Source organism: Pelodiscus sinensis, chromosome 1 (genome assembly GCF_052426305.1).
Source record: "Pelodiscus sinensis isolate ZL-2025 chromosome 1, ASM5242630v1, whole genome shotgun sequence".
Taxonomy (NCBI): Eukaryota; Metazoa; Chordata; order Testudines; family Trionychidae; genus Pelodiscus; species Pelodiscus sinensis.
The window spans coordinates 152,251,508-152,274,115 of record NC_143052.1 but is presented as its reverse complement, the minus strand read 5'-3'; the positions used below and the strand labels follow the sequence as shown (position 1 = coordinate 152,274,115).

Sequence of the window (22,608 nt, the reverse complement as noted above, 5' to 3'; positions counted from 1 at the left end):
TTTTTAAAAATTTTAAAATTAGTATATCAAAATCAAATGATGATAAGCACATTATTTAAGTGCATGCTGGGATGCATACATTATTGACATAAGAAACCAACTAAAAGGCCATTGGCTCAGGGCATGAAAAGAAATGGCCTACTGATAGAGTCTAGAAACTGAGCAGACTTATTATTTTGCTGGAAATGATCTAAATATATCAGGTATTAAAGTCTTCATGCTCTTCTGTGATGGTGTTGGTGTCTCGAAGATTTTGAGCCTCATTCTCCACTGTCCTTTACATCTTTGTATAGTGGGTGTAAAACGGTTCTGGATTAGATTCATGGCATTTTGCATTCACTTTATACAGTCATAAATGACAAAGTACTGGGCTGGTGAGCATCAGCCCCTTAACAATTAATTTAATGTGAAATGTTTTTTTTCTTACCTATTGGAATAATCTGTGGTTATGGTGTGTGGTACCCCAGTGATGGGTATATTAGCAATTCCTAAAACAGATTAGCCTGGATTTGAAAAGTGACTTGGGTTTGATTCCTGATCCTGTTTTCTTATTCCTACAATATAAGAGCACATGTATGAATACACAATGGGGTACAACCACTGGATGAGCTCAGAGTCTCAGCTGGAATTCCTCCTTCAGGTGGAAATAACTCTTTCAGGAGCAAATGGCAGCTGAAACACTTCTGCAAGAATGCAACATGTGCTATTCTTTGGAATTGTCTACACTACCACAATCTAACTTATGCCACTTCACTTACAAGAATAATGTATCTGAAGTCAGTGTAGCTAGATCCACTTACTGCAGCATTTACACCACGCTGTGTGGATAGGAGATGCTCTCCTGCCAATTCATCTTCCTCTTCTTGAGGTGCTGAAATACAGGAGCTGACAAGAAAGTGCTCTGTCACTAACTTAGTGGGTCTTCACCAGACTTGATAAATCAATGCCACAGTTAGGATGTTAAATATCGGTTAACTGAATAGCTGATCAACCTCATGAATTCTTACCGGTTAATCAACTATTCTATAGAACCTGGAGGTGGAGCCAGCAGCCAGTGCACTCCGGTCTCACTCTCAAGGGGCTCCCTGCCACTCTGCGCTGCTGCCTCTTTATCTGTATCAGAGGCAGCAGGGTGAGGTGCCAGACAGGAGCTAGTTCACGAGGAAGCCAGTTTAAAAACCAGCTCCCCTTGTGGACTGGCTGCCTGTCGCTCCGCACTGTTGCCTCTGCTGCAGAGGCAGCAGTGCAGGGTGGCAGCAGCCCCAGTCCAGGGGAGGTCAGAGTCCCAGACCTGGCGAGAGTTGGGACTGAGCCGGGCTGCCTGCCTGCCCAGCTCCTAATATAATTTAAATGCAGAGCTGCAGCAGGGGTAGGTCCTGGACCCATTGCAAACCAAGACTGAGTCAGGCTGCTAGCCAGCCAGCTAAAAAATTTACTGGTGGGGGGAAATTCATGTAGTCTATAGCATTAACCTATAAGCTTTCACTTAACGATTAATTGGTTAATGGACTACACTATTACATCCCTACTCACTGTATCGAAGGTCAAGGTCAGCAGTGGTGTTAGTGGAGCGAAAGCCTTAGGCTATGTCTAGATTGCGGAGTTAAATCAGAAAAAGATATGCAATTTTTTCTGTTTTTTCGGAAGAGTCTACAGGGGGCCACATTTCAGAGAAACAGGAATACAGGGATGCAAAAAGAACGTGTCTGCTTTTTCAGAAACTATTCCGAAAAAGCAGACGCGTTCCTTGGATGTGGCAGAGCATTTCTGGGATGTTGCCTTCTTGCAGAAGTGTTGCAGCTGCCATTTGCTCCTGAGTTATTTCCACCTGAAGCAGGAATTCCAGCTGAGACTCCTAGCTCATCCAGTGGCTGAATAGCTGCAATTTGTACCACATTGTGTATTCATAGCCTTATAGTCTTTGTCCCTCCGGAGCCTGATTTTTCTTTTGTTTATGTGAAAGTCAAGAGAAACCACTGATGTCAATGAAATTACAAATGGCGTATGAGAGAGGAGAATCTGACCTATATGGATACATATGTCTGGTTGTTGCATATGTGAGGAAGAAATTGAGAGTAAGAGAGATTCCTGATGCCCTCTCTCCCATATGTATATCAGTGTTGTGGCCCTATATGCCCATTAGATTAAAATTTGTGTGTGTGTGTTCTGAAAAGCACCAAACATATTATTGGTGCTTAGCAAATAAATAATCTTCACAATATAATTATAGAAAGAACAACAATTCCTTCCCACCTTACCTTCTTTTCTAAAAGTAGCATGTCACATTGCCCAACACACAGCACGTGATTGTGTAGTGAAAGACTTCACTGTAATGAACACAGTTTACGAGGGCAGAGGTAAGGTTGCTGTGGGAACCTTAACTCTGAATTTCCTGAGTTTAGTGAGATTAAAATCTCAATCTCCACATTACATCAGCATAATTTTTGTGTGTGTGCATATCACGCAATCTAAGTGCATTGTTTCGAAATGTAAAAGTACATTTTGTGTGTGAAAGGGCATCTTTTTACATTTTGGCAACTATGAGCCACTTAAATTAGTTTTGATCACTCCACCAACATAATAAAAAGAAAGTTAAAAAAAAAAACCTGCAAAAACAAACCAAGCAACCATCCAACCACATGGTACATTATGTGCTCTGCAGTTCTGAAATTCAGTATCAAGACAAAAGGAGACTGAGACTTTGTCATTCGCTAGCTGTTAATAATCAAGAGAAGATCTGCCAGACAAGCTCTTTGAGGGCTCTGCCTGTCTGGGCCAGGTAGATGCTGCAATATACAAAGGACTTCACACAGGGAGAAAGAAAGAGTGTTCATGGACAATGATGCAGCTTTCTTAATTAAGATTTTCATTACTGATACATACATTAAGGTTTTGCAAATGCAAGTGCCCAAGCACTCTCATGTACAGGTAGATGTCTCTGATTCTATCGTAAGGCACTAGACACACTTTTGCAAAATTATCGTGAACATTCAACAGCTAAGGCTCAAAGTCTGTTCACCTGCCCTTTGCCACAAAGACAAGGAAAATAAATGATATTTCACTTGCCTATCAAAACAAAATTAACCCTTCCTAGGTGAACAAATAAATGGAATTTTCCAAGTCTGTGCTACAGCATATTGAAATGGATTCTGATCTCACTTACACATGTTTTATGTTGTGTAATTTATGGGGTTTTAGTAGAATTAGTCCCGATTTACACTGGAGCAGTGTCTATAAAACTTGAACCAGGACTGTTAAATGTGCCCTCTTACAAATGTTGCACTGTGTGAAAAGTACCAGATAGCCTACTTTTGTGAACCCACAAGTTCCACCAAAGCTAGAGGTTGTGATCCACCCTTATAGAAGAATAAAAGAAGAAGTCGCATAGTGCAACTGCAGTGTCTACGTACCAGATATCTGAAAGGTGACCTCTCTCTTGCAGTAGTTTGCTTATTAGTTACATTAATCATTTTGTTTTGTGTGTAGACAGGGAGGTGGATAAAGAGGTGGAATTGGAATCGGAACCAAGATTCATATTCAAATTTTACAAATGGTCTCTAACTTTACAAGTGGCTATGGATATGAACACACCTAAAATGTGTGGTATTTGAAATCAGTATTTGGTTTCTATATTGTGGGTTTGGCCTACTCTAGCCTGGGAAATTTTGCTGTTTTAAAGAACCAAGCTGTCTACCATCTGCTTAACAAGCTAAAAATTGAAAAACAGAGATCACAGGGTTGACATTGTGGAACTATTAGAGACAGGAATTAGTTTGTTGAGATGGGTCACAATCAGACCTGAATGTTTCCTAAGAGAACCACCAGAAAAAAACTGCCATTTGGGTTGTCTTCAGAAAATTTGGTGTTGGCTGGTGAGCACTCAAATTATTTGAAAAGTATCCTCTGAGCATGAACTGAGTGTACACATGATAGAGAAAAAAGAAAGACAAAAAAAAGTGAAAGGGAAACTGGGAAGAGGAAAACACTGCTTTTGCATATGTTGTGGATCTTTCATCTCTTTCACCCATTTCCAGCCTCTAAATAAATTAATTGTCACAAAGTGTGGTTTGCAAATGGATCATCAGTGACATACATACAGATGTGTGTATCTGTTTGATTGTATATAGGCAGCCAGATGGCAGATGGATTTTTGTTTCAGAGGGGGAAACGGGAAAAGGAAATTGCTGAAACACTCTTAAGAACTAATATTTAAGCAAGGTACCTTATATAGGACACCCAGAATAAATTTGGAACTCTGTCTGGCACTTAGGTCTTTGAGTGGGTATAAAAGTGCCAGTTTGAGCACTCACATGTGAGATCTGGAGCTTCTGTGAAGGCAGTTATAGCTGCAAATTGGGATTTTCAGGGTAACCAGAACACAGTGTTACTCATCTTTACTGCCTGTTTTGCTTCAACATGTCTATAGTATAAATTACACAGAGACAGGTACAATATGGAAGTAGTCAGCACTGGATGAACTAAGCAGAGCTTTGTTGTCTGTAAAAATGTAACAGGGGCACTAGCAATGTACTCAAGGTGATGGTGGCGAATCTTCTTGTGCAATGGTGGACAATATAGGTAGAGAAGAACAACAATGTCAGATCCACCAAGATAATTTTCCACTACAGCAAAGGCACTACTCAGAAAACTGCAACATAGCCTGCAGTCAAACCACTGGCTCTAATGATAAAGGCTTAATATTTGGATGGAAGAACTCTAGATTACTGCAAGCAGCACTGTCATGGATTCAGCAAGTGGCCTTTTCCAACTGAGTCCAGTAATTAATGCAATAGTGTAGAATAAAGGACGACTGGGAAGTTACATGTCTTTCCTCTCTCTTTCCCTGCCTCCCTCTTTTTTTTTTTTTTTTTTGCTTGGTTCCTTCCTTAGTCTAAACTCTCTACTCACCCTGAACTTTCCAGAACCAGATCCAGATTTTGCAGCTGTAGCCTGTTGTGTCTTGGTGAATCCTATAACCCAAATACTTTCAATAACTTGAATTACATTACTCAGATGAGAGATAACATACAACAATATCTGAAGGGAACACTGTTGGAGGGCTCTTTATCCTAAATTGCTCTCTCATTCAAGTTCAACAGATCCAGTGTTGGGCTCTACTACCCATAAGGGATTCCAGGAGAACAGTTATAGTCATCATAGTCTATAAAACTATGTACTCTGAAGAACCTGTCTCTACTTTTCCTCCTTATTTTGACTTCTTGTTCAAATTTGCCATTATCAAGCATTAAATCATTTGAAAATTCACACTTGAACAAACAATATAGCCAAAATCCTAGAGAACACATTGGTTCCCTCTTTTGAATGGATTTCTGCAAGGTCTTCCCAGCTAGATTATCAGAACCTATTCTTAGTAGTTACAATAGGTAGACAATCATGAGGTTCATCTTATTTTTTTCACAACACTCACTTTTCTCATGTAATCCTGTTGCTGAAGTGCCTTCAGCAGTTACAGTTTATGGTAGAGAATTCAATTTATGGTCCTGGCTCTTGTGTTTAAGGTCCTTCATTTCTGGAGTGTCTTCTTAGTCATGTGATGTGACTTCTATACACACAAATATTTTACTCTGTTTCTAATTTCTTGCTTGTGTCATGATTTTTTCTCTTTGCAAATGCCAAGGTAAGAGACTCAGCTCATGTTGCTCCCTTTTCGAAGCACTCTTTCTCTTCAGGAGATATGCAGTAACTAGGAAAGGTACATTTCATTTTGTATCCCAAAATGTTGTATAGTATTACTACCCACTGCAAGCAGATGCTGCATTTCACCTCCAAGGAGATGAATTTCAGAGATGAATGGAGTGAGTCTACTGGATAGTTTGTATATCAGTTTATTACACAAACTGGGATACTTGAGGAGGAACATTACTAGAGACCATAAATGTAAGAGTTATTCTACTATAGACCATCTGTCATGCAAAAACTCTTTCACTGATTCACAGTTAAGGAGAGTTGGCCTGGATGGTCACCTCTCCTGGGAAATAATGGGGGAAATGCTAGTGTATCTAAATACTCAACAACTCTAAGAAACAGAAAGATGCTTTCCAGCATTTTTAATATTGTGACCATTGCTACAGCATTAGTTGGCTGCCACTGGCTCATTCAGTCTGCCTCATATTTCCTGAATTTGCTGAAAGTTAGTTTAGATCATTAAATATACTGACTGTAAAACACCCTTATTCAGGAATTGTATGCATTAAGCTATACCTAATAATCCCTGGCACCAACATGTTCACAGAACCCCAGATAGTCTACCTAATGCAAATAAAGGACATATAAACCAGAAGGATTGATGATTGTTACAGCAGATGTTTCCTGTTGGGGAAACAATAGGGAAGAATGCTATTGGGGGAAAAAGGATCCACTGAAAGATATTATCTTGAAGAACATCAGGGCTCTCAGCCATAAATAATTATGCCTTCATGCATAAAATCAGGTAAACTAAGAGTTCACAGATATTAAAGGAAACCCTATCAGACCATATGAAAGGACATCAGAAAATATGGTCCTGGCAGGGGATTTCTGGCAAAGATGGATCTCTTTGTCTAAAAACCTATTTAAGGACACAAGTTGTGGAATTTAGTTGGAGAATGAAACTGCGCATCCCACCAGTTCCAGTGAAGAAGAAACACAAAGCCAGCTCTTTATCTTACATCAGGAGTGGCAATGGATCTATCTTTCTATATTCTATATAGCACTAAACTAATTTCTGACTGATAATAAATAATTGATATTGAGCATGTTATTCAATAATGTCAACTCATCATTAACTCCAGATATACAAAAATGAAGACTTCTATTCTCATGTGAGGACAGATTATGTGATACTTGTGAGAGACAATGTGGTCTAGTCTAGTGGAGTAGATTTTTAGTACAGTCTCTATCACGGACTTCCTGTGTTGTACTGGACAAGTCACTTATGCTGTCAGTTTCCTCATCTGTAAACTGGGGATAATGATACTAACACACATCACAAGTGTGTTGAGAATGATAATTAGTTGACATTTGTACAGCACTGCTACAGCATGCTGACTATAGGATAATTAATTGACGAGCAAATTTCAGCAGCATGGAACACGCATATAGATATCAGAGACTATTTTGGTATAATCTGTCTAATATAATGAATACTCATGCTCAGACACTGGCAACAGACAGTTTGGAACACTGCCAATTGTGTTTTGACACATATAATTGACCATCTGACTGATGATACTCATATATGTGATGAGGTCAGCTGGATGCCCCTCAGCTTCCTTTAGGTCATCATTGCTCTACTCAAGAGGACTTCATGAAGCTATGGAATAAATGACTTTTTCATAGCACACCATTCAAAAAGATAAGGGTCATTAACACCTTCCAACATAACACACACACACACACACCTCATCTCAGCTCTGCCCTCATCCCAATAGAACTGAAATGTCTACACTATAAATAATTTAGCTTCCAGAAAGAAAAAAAAGATTTACCAAATTAAAACTTATTCAAGCTTACGTATTTATATAACTCACCATATTTATATACATTCCTGAAATAGAGAAGGATACGGTGTTGTGAGGGAGAGGGGAAAGGAAAGGCTTTGGTGTGTGCAACAAACTCCGCTTACAGACACAACTAAATGTGCAGTTCTCTACTGTTGCAGATTAGGAAACCGAGGTTTAGCCAGAAGCAATGATTTGCTCATCATCTCATGGTGAGTCAATGATAGAATGGGATCTGATGCATGAAGCGAGTTCATATCACGGAACTACAACAATGATGAAATGGTCAGCTGCAATAAAAGCTGATGACATGTGGTCCTCCGTATTGCCATACATATTTGTAGATACAGAAAGGGTTAATAAAAATGTACATATTTCAAGCCTCTGAACATCATTCACACTTTCTATCAATACTATGTTTATCTGCAGTGAGAACAATAGGATTTGTAAGGGGCCATTATAAACCAGCCTTGTTGGACAAATATACAATACATGATGGAAAAGGGCTGGTGGGACTTTAATCAATTTCTCAGTCAAATAAATGTCACATTAGATGTAAGCCATACTCCATTTTGAGGGTCTCTGCTCCCCTTGATGCACAAGCCTGACACTGCTACTAACATAAACAGTTCTATACATATACACAGACTCCAACCAATATTCATTTGTATATGTAGCAAATACATCAGAGTGAAAGTGGAGCTGGACATTGTAATTTATGAGTACGGGAAACCCTATAATGAAAGAGAAAGAGGAAAATAACGAAATATGGGGACCTCATAAGCATGATAGGCAAAAGCTATAATTTCTCTTATGTGGAAAAAATGTTCCATTTTTACTTCAGCAACCTAGCAAATGTTGTGAGTCAACTTTAAAGCTCAAAGTTACATGTTGTAATGTTTCATACCAACCAGCCAACACTCTGTGGGATGCCAGAATGTTTCAGCACACAACTGAAGAAATGAAAAATTTCCACCCCCTTTTCAGGTCTTTGTTGAAAAAAATCACAGAATCAAAAAAACTTGCAGATGCGTATAACTTTGTATAAACTTGTGTATAAACTTGCAGATGTACATTCTTCCAGCTAATTAAAAAAGGGCTGCTTGTTACATTGTTTTTCTTGCAAACAGTTTTTAACAGTCAATTGTTCTTCCATGGAACATGTGGAAAAAGTGGAACACATCTTAAAAACCCCAAAGTTTGGATCTGGAGTTTTAGGCCCAACTGTTCAATATCCAGTAATTTTGCATTTCCAACTTAAGAAATTTTGAGCCCCATTTTCAGAGATGTCCCCTTCAGTTGAAGTCTATGCGAGCTGCAGATTCTTAATGCCTCTGCAAATCAGATTCAAAGGGCATCAGTGTATGAAGGCACCCATAAATTGAGGGACAAAAAGTTAGTTGACACTTTTGAAAATTTTGTCCTTAGTGCTGACTTATCTCTAATTACCTGTCACAATTATAGCTGCTTGGCAGTATATTGTATTAGATAATCTTACTGTTTAATAGAATCATTAGATTTCCCAATGCTAATGCATTATGAAATATTAGGAAAATGTGAATTTGTTTAATTAAAAAACCACTATATCCTAGAACTTGGCAACATATTTAAAAAGCAAACCTCAAACCATGAGGATTTTACATTTTTTCTGCCCCGGATCTCAAAAAACAACTCCCTAGATTAAAGCAACTTTTTTTTTTCAATGAAAAAAAAGCCATTGAGCTGACAACTTACATACCAACAACCAAGCCCAAGTGAATCAAAACTGCTAAGAAAAAGCCCTGCATAACACAGGTTTGCAAAGGAAACCACGGACAGATTTTTTAACTCTGGCATGGTTGTGCAGAGATGCCTTGCAAGTGTTGATAGTGGGAGGAGGGGAGGAGAACACAATTTAAACAGCTTTCAAACTTTTTGAGCAGAGCTCCCCCCCCCCCTTGAATTAAAAATATTGGTTGCACCCCCTAAGCCAGACAAAAGGTGAATTGGGTGGAAGTGGTGCTCCCTTTCCAGTCCCACTTGGTTGAAGCCCAAGGCGTCTGGAGGCAGCACTCACCCTCCCCAAAACGCTCCTCCACACTCCCAAGGAGATGTGTCCCAAAGTTTGAAAATCTCTGATTTAAAAGTTCTGGTGGTATGCAGCAGGCCTCAGGGCTGGGATACGAACCTTTGTAGAAATTGGGAGGCGCATATGACCTCTCATGCATCTTCTCTGTTGTTGGGGCATGCTAAAGAAACTATATTACATATACCAAGATTTAAGGAAAGCTATGCTAATTGTCAGTCATACACATTGGTGTTAATGTAAGCAGTGTGGACTTGCATACTGCTGCCAAGTTGCAGTTGCAGGAATCCCAACAAGCACAGGTTGAAATGCTAATGAAATGTTTTTTGTATCTGCTCCAGTCTTGCATGATGTGGAATACAAGCTGCTTTGTGCTGAACAAGACCTCTGGGATGGGATAATACCCATTAGGAAATCTTAGCAGGTTTTCCCCATATCTAACACAAATCTTCCATCCACTGCTTTCCTAATTCAGTCCAGAAATGACCATACCACTTCTGCACATCCTTCCTCTTTTCTTCATCACACAGTAGAAATGAATCATTCGGAGTCTCACAAACTGATGCTGAACAGAAGTTTGGGACAATTAGCTAGAACAAAGATACACACGGAACACCAAGCCTTGCAGTCAAAGAGACCTATAAAATACTTCACAGGGGCTTCAGATTTGCTTGAATAGGTCTTGAATAAAAATGCAACTGGCCACTGAGAGGTACAAAATGCTTAGTACTTACATGAAAGCCAGGAAAGGTTCCTTCAGGAAAAGAGCACAAACTGATCGTCAAGGATCTGAGGGGAAAACAGAAAAAACAGCATGAAGAAATAAAGTAGGTATAAATAAACTACGTGATACAAAAAATAAAAAGGAGACCCAGGAGCCTCAGTGATTCTTGCAATTGCTGCAGAAAAAAATAAATATTTCACTTCACACATCACACAAACCCTGGAAACTCAGAAAATACCAGAAGCTGGGGACTGGATAGCACAGAGGATTGGTAATAGGCATGGGAGCCTTTTATCCCTAGGATGCTAGTTTGAATCCATTCCAAGTCAGCAGAGATTAAGTGATGTTACCATCTGCTGGTTGTTCTGTTGCTTGTGTGAAATAAGATGGTGGTCCCTGTGGACAGGTGTTCTCTTCACAAAGCTCACCACCATAATTGGCACTAATTGGCCTCCTTGTCAGTAGTCTCAGCAGAGAGGTTAAGGATTAAATTGGCCACAGAGAGTGAACTTCTCTTCTTGGCCCTAGATAGAGACCCTCCAGATTAGAAGTGAGGGCACATTATTGGGGCAGAATGGTGAGGAAGCTTACACCACAGCTGCTTGTTTTGGGAAAAATGGCAGAATGTCAGCCTCTTCTGTCTCTGACCTAAAACTGATGCATTACCTATAGCTTAAGGAGAAAAGAGATTGTTATTTCAAGGAGTCATGCAAGGCACTGCATTTAGCTGTATGGAGTGGAAATCTATCAACCTTGCATCTGACAAAGTGGGTCTTTGCCCACTAAAGCTTATGCTCCTACACTTCAGTTAGTCTATAAGGTGCCACAGGACTCCTCACCGCTTATTTCAAGAGAAAATATTTGGAAAAACTACTGCCTTGTGGTAGTCTAAGTACTTTGCAAAATGCAGCCTCTCTGGATTTACTAATATATGTTACGGATTATCTGAGATATACTGTAAACCTGTTGTCCAGCACATATTAATATCGAATGAAATCATGAATTTGAGTCAAACCCTGCAACTCTGATGAACTGTTCCAAGTGGATGATTTGTTCCTATCTGAGAACGAAAGCAAACATTTATACAAAAGACTGATGTTTTGAAGTAGCCATATCATCTCACTGAGATGGTTTGAAGAGCACAGAATTCCAGTGTGTTTTAAATCAAAACTAATAGGTGAGTGGTAAAGCAAGAGTAGGCGCTTGAAAGAAAACATATTTATTCTCAGGAGATAAGGAGGAGAGAAACATATTTAGCATTCTTGAGCCAACAAAAGACTTCACAGAATGGTCTACTTCCCCAGATCCAGGTTCTGAAACAACCTGGATTCAAACAGCATATTAATGCCTTCATTCTTGAATATATTGAGGAAGATGAAGTAGGAGTGGTGATGGTGGTGAAGGAGGAATGGAGATTTGATGTTGGGAGGGAAAAGGTCTTAAACACTGCAGCAATTGTGTGCATAGGGAGGCTGGGAGAGCAAATTCTGGCCAGGAAGAAAAGTTGAGTGGGGAAGAGGAGGAAAGAACCAAAGAAGCTGGTGGATTAGCAAGAGGGAAGAAATAGCTAGAATTCCCATTTAGAGAAGAATCACAAGTAGAATCATTGGGCTGGAAGAGACCTCAGGAAGTCATCAAGTCCAGCCCCTTGCCCAAAGCAGGACCAACCCTATATCATCCCAGCCAGGGCTTTGTCAAGCCGTGACTTAAAAACCTCTAGGGATAGAGATTCCACCACTTCCCTAGGTAACACATTCCAGTACTTCACTACCCTACTATATCCAACATAGACCTCCCCCACTGTAACTTGAGACCATTGCTCCTTGTTCTGCCATCCATCACTAATGAGAACAGCTTTTCTCCATCCTCTTTAGGAAGGTGAAGGCTGCTATCAAATCCCCCCGCCCTCACTCTTCTGTTCTGCAGACTAAATAAACCCAAATCTCTAAGCCTCTCCTTATAGGTCATGTGCTCCAGCCCCCTAATAGTTTTGGTTGCCCTCCACTGGACCCTCTCCAATGCGTCCACATCCTTTTTGTAGTGGGGGGCCCAGAACCAGACACAATACTCCAGATGTGGCCTCACCAGTACCGAATAAAGGGGAATAATCACTTCTCTAGATCTGCTGGCAATGTTCCTCCTAATGCACCTTAATAGTTAGAATTTTTTTTTTTGTCCTAGACATCGAACACTCTGGTCATCTGAAGAAGTAGACTGTGTCCACAAAAGCTCATGATACCATCTACATGTTTTGTTAGTCTATAAAGTGCTACCAGACTTATTTGTTGTTCTTTCAGTTTTCCTAATATGCCATTAGCCTTCTTGGCTACAAAGACACACTCATATCCAGCTTCTCATCCATTGTAATCCCCAGGTCCTTTTTTGCTGACCTGCTATATAGCCAGTCGGTTCCCAGCATATAACAGCGCTTGGGATTCTTCCATCCCAAGTGCAGGACTCTGCACTTGTCCTTGTTGAACCTCATCAGATTTCTAGTACTTCAGGCTAGCTAGCAAATTGCATATAGCTTGAGTGAGACTAACCAACAAACAGGAAGAACTGGAGGCCCTGGCCCAGTCCAAGAAATATGATTTAATTGGGATAACAGAGACTTGGTGGGATGACTCGCATGACTGGAGCGCTGTCATGGAAGGGTATAGACTGTTCAGGAAGAACAGGCAGGGGAGAAAAGGAGGAGGAGTTGCACTATATGTAAGAGAGCATTACGATTGCTCTGAACTCCAGTATAAAGAGGGAGAAAAACCTGTTGAGAATCTAGGGGTTAAGTTTAAAGGAGCAAACAACAGCATTGATGTTGTGGTTGGTGTCTGCTACAGGCCACCGAATCAGGTGGATGAGGTAGATGAGGCTTTCTTCGGACAACTGAGCGAAGCTTCCGGATCTCAGGCCCTGGTTCTCGTGGGGGACTTTAATCACCCTAACATCTGTTGGGAAACCAATACGGCAGTACACAGGCAATCCAGTAAGGTTTTGCAGAATGTTGGGGATAATTTCTTGACACAAGTGCTGAAGGATCCGACCAGGGGCCGTGCGCAGCTTGACCTTCTGCTCACAAACAGGGAGGAACTAATGGGGAAGTAGAGGTGGGTGACAACCTGGGAAGTAGTGATCATGAGATGGTAGATTTCAGGATCCTGACCAAAGGAAGAAAAGAGAGTAGTAAAATACACACCTTGGACTTCAAAAAAGCAGATTTTGACTCCCTCAGAGACCTGATGGGCAGAATCCCCCGGGATGCTAACATGAAGGGGAAAGGAGTCCAGGACAGCTGGCAGTATTTTAAAGAAGCTTTATTGAAGGCACAGAAAGAAACCATCCCGACGCGTAGCAAGAGAGGCAAACATGGTAGGAGAAGGCTTACAGGGGAAATCCTTGGTGAACTTAAGCACAAAAAGGAAGCTTACAAAAAGTGGAAACTTGGACAAATGACCAGGGAGGAGTTTAAATGTATAGCTCGAGAATGCTGGAGGGTTATCAGGAAGGCGAAAGCGTAAATGGAATTGCGACTGGCTAAGGATGTGAAGGATAACAAGAAAGGTTTCTACAGGCATGTTAACAAGAAGAAGGTGATCAGAGAGGGTGTGCGGCTCCTAATGGATGAAGGAGGTAACCGAGTGACAGATGATGTGGGGAAAGCTGAAGTACTCAATGCTTTCTTTGCCTCTGTATTCACGGACAAGGTCGGCTCCTGGACTTCTGTGCTAAGTGACACAAGATGGGATGAAGATGGACAGCCCGTGGTGGGTAAAGAACAGGTTAAGAACTATTTAGAAAAGCTAAACTTACACAAATCCATGGGTCTGGACTTAATGCATCCAAGGGTACTGAGGGAGTTGGCAAATGTCATTGAGGAGCCTTTGGCTATTATCTTTGAAAAGTCGTGGAGATCAGGAGAAATCCCGGATGATTGGAAAAAGGCAAATGTAGTGCCCATCTTCAAAAAAGGGAAGAAGGATGATCCAGGGAACTATAGGCCAGTCAGTCTTACCTCGGTTCCTGGAAAAATCATGGAAGGGATCCTTAAGGAATCCATTTTGAGGCACTTGGATGAGAGGAAAGTGATTAGGAATAGTCAGCATGGATTCACAAAGGGCAAGTCGTGCCTGACCAATCTGATTAGCTTCTATGATGAGGTATCTGGCTCTGTGGACGTGGGAAAGTCAGTGGATGTTATATACCTTGACTTTAGCGAGGCTTTTGATACTGTCTCCCACAATATTTTGCCAGCAAGTTAAGGGAAGGTGGATTGGATAAATGGACAGTAAGATGGATAGAAAGATGGCTAGAAGGCCGGGCCCAGCGTGTAGTGATCAACGGCTCGATGTCAGGATGGCGGTCAGTTTCTAGCGGAGTGTCCCAAGGTTCAGTTCTTGGACCGGTTTTGTTCAATATCTTTATTAATGACCTGGATGAGGGGGTGGATTGCACCCTCAGCAAGTTTGAGGATGACACTAAGCTGGGGGGAGAGGTAGATACGCTTGAGGGCAGAGATAGGGTCCAGAGTGACTTAGACAAACTGGAGGATTGGGCCACAAGAAATCTGATGAGGTTCAACAAGGACAAGTGTAGAGTCCTGCACTTGGGATGGAAGAATCTCAAGCATAGTTACAAGCTGGGGACCAACCACTTAAGTAGTAGTTCTGCAGAAAAGGACCTGGGAGTTACAGCGGATGAGAAGCTGGATATGAGTCAACAGTGTGCCCTTGTAGCCAAGAAGGCTAATGGCATATTAGGTTGCATTAAGAGGAGCATTGCCAGCAGATCCAGAGATGTCATTATTCTCCTTTATTCGGCTTTGGTGAGGCCACATCTGGAGTATTATGTCGAGTTCTGGGCCCCCCACTACAAAAAGGATGTGGACGCATTGAGAAGGTCCAGCGGAGGGCATCCAAAATGATTAGGGGACTGGAGCATATGACTTATGAGGAGAGGCTGAGGGTCCTGGGTCTGTTTAGTCTGCAGAAGTGAAGAGTGAGGGGGGATTTGATAGCAGCCTTCAACTTCCTGAAGGGAGGCTCCAAAGAGGATGGAGAGAGGCTCTTCTCCATAGTGACAGATGGCAGAACAAGGAGCAATGGTCTCAAGTTGTGGTGGGAGAGGTCCAGGTTGGATATTAGGAAAAACTATTTGCCTAGGAGGATAGTGAAGCACTGGAATGGGTTACCTAGGGAAGTAGTGGAGTCTCCATCCCTAGAGGTGTTTAAGTCTCGGCTTGACAAAGCCCTGGCCGGGTTGATTTAGTTGGGATTGGTCCTGCCTAGAGCAGGGGGACCTTCGGAGGTCTCTTCCAGTTCTATGATCTATGATTCTAAGAGCAACATGCTGGCTGGCATAGGTGTCAAGAACAGATCCCTGCACCCCAACTTTTGGGCAAAACCATGCACTTCTCCATGATGAGCAGTTGGCAATAGCAATCAGCATACCAAGTTTTGCCAAAAAAGTGGGGACAGCTGGAACAGGCTTAAAAAAGATACTGTCCCCAGCCTCAATGGAATATATAGTCTCCTTGCCTGGAGCTGCCAAATCCTGTCCATTGGAAACTGGACAGTGTGCTCTCCCCAGCCATTCATCCCTTGCCATGGTGGAGCATGGAAGTGCCAGCAGGAGCCTCCTCAGCCTCTCCCCAGCAGCCAAGTTCATTCAGTCATTCTGATGACTGTGGGCTGCTCTGCCAAACCCAGAAATCTCCTGCCCCCATTTTCTCCAAATGTGGGCTTTCCTACCCCACCCTCTCCAATTTCCTGCACATCACGGATGCCTCATTCCATCCTAAACACTCTTAACTCTTCAAATGCCTTTGGTCAGACAACTCTCCCACACAGCACTAGCGACTTAGGAGCAACAGAACCAAACACCACCAATATATAGCTACTAACTAACATGCACTATAGTAACAAGTATCTTTTTCCCCTGGCTTACAGGGAGGAAGAACCTTGAAAGGATCTGCAGAAGATCTCATGTTCTGCTGAAAATCTTATCTGGAGAGTGAAATGTCCAGAATTTGAGGGTATTTGTGCTCTCTTACAATGATTTATTCTGGTTGTTCACAGAAAAATTACAATTCTTGTAAGTAATGCATACTGTCATGCTATAGAGTCTGCTGTGCTAATGCTATAAATCTGTAAATTGAGTTGAAGCCATTACAAAGACAATCAACATTTGCAAAAACAATTTCCACAAATCACAGCAGCATCTATTCTGAGTATACAACTGTGGTTCTGTCAGATTTAATGGTGACTACTGTATGAACTGGATTGTTAAGTGCATGTGTACATGAGTGTGCGTATGTCCACAAACAGAACATAGTGCAACCTCATCATATCACATAAATACCTACAGCATTAATATGCAAATATGCAATTTTAAAACAAACAATGTTCCAGAATAAGGGTAGATTAAAATAGGGCACATGATCTGGCCCTGTAAGAGAGAGGCATATGTCTGTATTAAATTATAAACTTGTGTATTGTACTGGTTATGGTGCTACAGTAAAAGCCGAATTTTCTGGCCCTGTTCTAACCTGAAAACTCTATAAACCGGCATTTCTAATTTTAATAGAAAATTCAGTTTACAGCCTGGTTGGCACAAGGCCAGCAGGCTCCTAATCTGGGTCTGCCTAGATCCCCAAAAGTAGTGACATGTACCTGGTGCTTCGAGGTGCAGAAATGGCCATGGGAGGTTCAGAGTTGTAGGAGGGAACTCAGGATGCCTGATCTGGGGGGCATTTACTTTGGGCAGCTCCCTACAAGCGGTTTCCTGTCCTTTTGCTCCTGGCATAGGCCTGGCAGGTGGCTTGGCATCCACCCCCTGCCTCACCCTCAGATTGGGGTCCACAGCTCCCATTGGCAAGGAACTACAGCCAATAGGACCTGTGGGGGGCAGCATTTCCATGTGGAAGTGGCATGCAGAACCACTTGCCACGCCTCTGCTTAGGAACAGTTGGGACAAGTCATTTCTTGTGGAGAGCCATCTGAGCAAGAAACACTGAAAAGGCTCTGCTCAGACCGAGCTGCATTGAAAGTATGTGGGACACAGTGGCTGGGTGCACTTGCAACAGTCTGGTGGCATGGGCTACTAGGCTAGACCAGGGGTGCGCAACTTTTTTGCATTCGTGACCCTCGGATCCAATCAAAGGGGTCAGGAAAAATTTTCGTTGAGCCAAAAAAAAAAAAAAAATAAAATAAAAAGTGCAGCCCCTTTAATTACTGCTCCGCCACTCCCCCCACCCCCGCCAGGTATACAGGCACCGAATCAGGAAAAGAAAATACTGGCCAGCCTGGATCAAGGCACTGGGCCCCTCCCGGAGGACAGCCGTGACCTTCACCGGAGGACAGCCTCTAACAAGCCCTTCACCGACAGGGTCTCCTGAACCCATGCTATTTTTAATCCAAGGATTTAGTGTGTCCTTGTTGCAGCATTCCCCATTCTCATCAATCTTTGCTCCTTGTTCCACTCACAGTCTCCCAATCTCAGCTCAATACACCAGGCCCTACCTCTGTTTCTCAGTCCTGGTGCCCTCTTCTCCACACCTTCGTCTCCTTTTCCAACCCCCAGATTTCTGTCCCAGTTACCCCTTAAAGTTTGACCATTACAAGCGACCAAAACGAGTGTTATAATGGGAAGCATCAGTCAACCATAAGCATAGGTATTGCTAACTTGCATCATTTATAGTAATCATTTTAACGCCAAATTATAGGATTGGTCCCTAAATTTATAAAGTTAAGGGCGGAGCATTCATTTAATTTGGCAAGTGAGGGCTCTCACCATTTTGTAGGAGATATTCGGTGGCTTTTGCAAAATTAGGCCACAGAGACTGTATACAAAAATCACAACATTAACTACTGAAAGGCAGTCAACAACTGCCCACAAAGGGTGGTACTCAACAGCCGTTTAACAGTACATAGCAGCATTACAGCAACTTTCAGTAGGAGTAGTGAGGAAAAGAACTATATCCAATGAAAACTGAAAAATTTTAGATGAGTAATTACATTGGGCCTAACTTAGAATTTGGCAAGTCACCAGGGCTAACATTCTGCCAAACGTGCCATAAAATGTTTAATGATCACAAATGGTCCAGGTGCTTGAATTTAAATTGTGTCCAAAAATATAAAAATAAAACTTTGCATGTGAAGTGTTCAAAAAACAGGATGTATCTGAGGAAATTGAATCACTCCATGTTAGATAAGTATAGAAAACATATGACAAATGGGCCAAACTCTACTCTATTGCCCCAGTGCAACCTCACTGACTTGAATGCAACTAAGAGCAGAATTTGACCCATTAAAATGCTAGGGTGTAACTTTTTATGACACAGCACTTTGAGACACAATTTGTCACTAGAGACACACAACCTAATTACATTGCATTAACACAGCAGATTTCTCCAGGACACACTATTATATAATATGTAAAAAATAAAATCTATGAAAATTGACCATTTATTTTCCAGTGCTCCATGTAATAAATGGGATAATCTGACTCATATGCCACTGTTCTCCATCTCTTTTTAATGTCCTATGTTTTCAACCCAAAATTAATATAGCTGACAAGTCTGTACAAGATGACCAAGTGATCTTCTCCTTCTCCAGTTCCCTGGAATATTCAAGTTCCCCAAAAGCCACTACTTAACTTTAGCAGAACTTCATGTTTTACTACCCTCATCCGCACTGAAGCTTATGTAAGTGGATTTTCTGTAAGGGCCCAATGGCGTGTTGTGGAATAAAATCCAAATCCTAACTCACTAGCAAGATTTGGATAATGTAATTAATGCTCCCATAGCTACTACTAAGAGGCAGTGTTGCCCAGCAGATAGGACACTGATCTGGGAGTCCAGACACTCATATGTCCTATTCTTAGCTCTGCCATTAACTCCCAGTGGCCAGATTCTGCCACCTTTACTCACATTGAGTAGTACTTTCCTCTAATATAGTGCCTTGAGCAGTCCTATTTAAATCATGTGACCACTTGTGATCTAAGTTACTACTCCATAGGAGTAAGAATGGGAGAATCTGACCCTTTGAATACATTTTCAAAAACATCTAAGTGATATAGGTGTCCAAATCCCATTCTCAAAGATGACTCCGGCATCTACGAACCTAAATACAATTGAAATGGCAACAGAAAAAAAAAACCAATAAAACTGAGGGCTTATTTTCATAGCAAGCTAATGTGCCCTATTGGGGTATGATGTCTAAAGTTTACTAACATGTTGCACGTTAATTGGTTGGTAGACCCTGATGGTGCACGTTAAAGTTTCCTAGGCGCGATTTAACGTAGAAACATACTAGGCAATCTTTAGTGCGCACCAGAAGGGTCCACACAGACCACTTAATGAGCAATACATTTGGGTGTTTTAGGAAGCATGTCCCCACAGCACATATCGCTGCTCCATGCTGACAAGCTTGTAAGATCTAGTCATTTCTGCAATTGGACACAGGCTCCTAAGTCACTGACTGAGCTTCTGAAAAAGTTTATCATATGTGGCTTAGATAAAGACATTTCAATTTTTTGTACCTGTTTCCCAATCTGTCAAAGAGAAATACTTCCAATTACCTATCTTTTAGTCAAGTGCTTTGAGATTTAACAAATGAAATGCACTGTAGAAGTGCTGTTATTAATTCAAACGTTGGACTGGAACAGAGTGTAACTCCTGAATTCAGTTACACAGGGAAAATGGACACTGGATCCAAGTATTCATGAACTAACTGGACATTCTCCTACCTCAGACTGCCCTCTCCAAGGGCCTATGTGGAACTGGCAAAGACCAGCTCTACCACATGCAGCCTGCCCTGTATACCAACTCCACTGAAAGTTCTGTAAGCTTCCCATGGCCTTTATACTATTGCATGTGCTTTACTCTTGTAGTATCTGATATAGAAGTTAGTGCCAAAGGAGGATAGGGTGAACATGGCAATAGAGAAATCCTAATGTTATTACAGTCTCAATCCAAATAGGGCCCAAACCTATCCAAATCCATGTCTGGAAAAAACTGCAAAACACCAGACCCTTCTGAGCTGAAATTCAATAGAGCCTGTGGATGATCTGAATCTGAGGTGGAGAGAAAGTTCATTGCATGTCTGACACAGGCAGAGACAGATTACAGCAAAATTAAATTGAGGATTTTAGTGGATATAATTGTTGTTTTTATATATTAATGAACAACAATAATACGTGATCCTGAATTGAACATCAAGGCTGACATTTAATCTGAGCCCTCATGCTATCCATAAATGTTCATAAACGTCACAAGACCCCTGCCCCTTTATTGAATTACGACCTAGTATGCAATTTGGGAAACATGGATTAATCTACATAGATTCATATTTCTACAGGTTAAATTATTATTTTCTTGATTTATGCCCCTTTTTGCTAAATGTCCTTTTCATCCAGAACCAGGACAGAGCATGCAAATAGTTGACATGAGAGTGAAAGGATCAACTCAAAATCCAGCAGCCAGCAGCAGATGGAAAACTGGGATAGTGAAACCTGTACTAATTACCTCTTGCTATTTGCAGTCACCTCTGTTAATGGCCAGCAATATCTCAGTCCCTGTGAGATCGCCTATCTCCTTTATATTAACTCACGCTGCAGCAGGTGGCCACCTAAAATGCTTCTGGCAATGTGCTGACCTGCCCACCTGTGTAATAAACTATATTACAATTAGCTTGCAAAAGAGGCCAAAGGTGGAACCTTCTTTAATATTAGGGGTTCACTCCAAGAACATAATTTTTAACCTCCTATCAATGTGTGAGTGAATTGGCAAAAGGCACAGCATTAAATTGAGAGGTGTGCATCAGGAAAAGTGCCTTGGCAGAGCACAAAGAAAACTGATCTAAAAGGACTTCTTTTTACTGTCACGCTGTCTTAAATTACTACCTATTAACAGTTAAAGTACCCGTCATCCTCTTATTGCTTGTTATTAATAGATTTCATGGTCCAATGATATTTGCTTGTGGACTGATTACTATTATTATTTAGTATTTGTATTACTGTAGTGTGTAGGATTGCAGTCATGGACCAGGACCTCAGTGCTGCGTGGCTATTCAACCACAGTGTGTTACAGCATGGGAAAAAATTTCAGCAGCTAGTCAAATGGTGGCGCCCTCACAAATGCTGTTTTCAAGGGCCCAATCTTGCTTCCTTTGAAGTCAAATGAGTTTTCTTATTGGGTATATCCATATAGGAGTTGGAGGTGCAGTTTCCTGCTTATATGTGCTCTAGATTCATAGAATACTAAAACTAAAAGGGACCTCGAGAGGTGTTCAAGTGTAGTCCCCTGTCCTCACAGCAGGACCAAGCTAGCATACTGAAAGTAGCAGTGTTGGTAAGGACAGCCCTTATCTAATCAGCCTCTATCCAATCAAAACAAAGTTATTATAAGGGACGCTGCAAGTCACACTTAAGCAGCAATGGCAGAGCTGTGAGTCTCACATCTGGACTAGAAGTGAGTTGCACAAGTAACAAACAATTCGTGCACACATTTTAAGTTAAGACACTTTTTGATACACAGTGGAGGTCAGTTTATATGCATGTGTTGATTACATTTTTAAGGAAATTTTTAAAAAATAATTTTAAGATAAAAATACATGATACAGTTAAACAATGCGAAAAAGTCACCAAATTAGTGGTTCTGTAAGTTTTGCATAATGAGATGTGATAAAGACTTAACAGTTTTCATTTACTGATGGTATATAGGTTACCTATTTTTCAAGTACAAAGCTTATAAAACATTTCCAGAAGAGACATTTCGTAGGACAGGCAAAATAACTACATTTTCCTTTTCTTTACTTAAAGATAAGAAAGTTGCAGTTTCCTTAATGGCACATTTTTAAATGTACACAATTCATGAGAATGATACATTATCCTCCCTTTAGATAGCATAAAAGTTAGTTTGTCTTGAAATATTATGGTTGCATTTTGCACTTTGTACTGCAACAAAGAGGTTTTCCCCTCCTTTTTTCATTAATTAAAAACAGATGATAGGAACAGCCTTGACTGCAGCTTTTTGCTCTTTTGGTAACATACATGTTAAGGTAACAGAATACTAATTGCATAAGATTTTATATTAAATTATACATTCACACACACAAACACATTACACAGAAACTATTAATAAAGGTGTTCCTACAGCTTTCACTTGAAGATATTAAAGGAACAATTTGGGGAAACAAACATTTGAATAAATGCTGTATGATAGTAAGATTGGCTATACAGTTTTTTACATAAAGATACTGGAAGCTAATAAAATCAAATTTTAACTTTAATTATATAAAAGCTACATTGCACAGGTAACTACACCC

At 41.0% G+C, this 22,608-nt stretch overlaps 1 protein-coding gene across 34 annotated transcripts in view; it reads right to left on the bottom strand.

Annotated features, from left to right (window-relative positions):
• Positions 1–22,608, bottom strand: part of ZBTB20 (zinc finger and BTB domain containing 20) — a 715,034-nt gene that overhangs the window by 152,740 nt on the left and 539,686 nt on the right. For all 34 annotated transcript variants that reach the window (XR_012897271.2, XM_075906071.2, XM_075906010.2 and 31 more), the window contains one exon: positions 10,299–10,353. The gene's annotated coding sequence lies outside the window, so the exon portion shown is untranslated. The remainder of the gene's footprint in view (positions 1–10,298; positions 10,354–22,608) is intronic.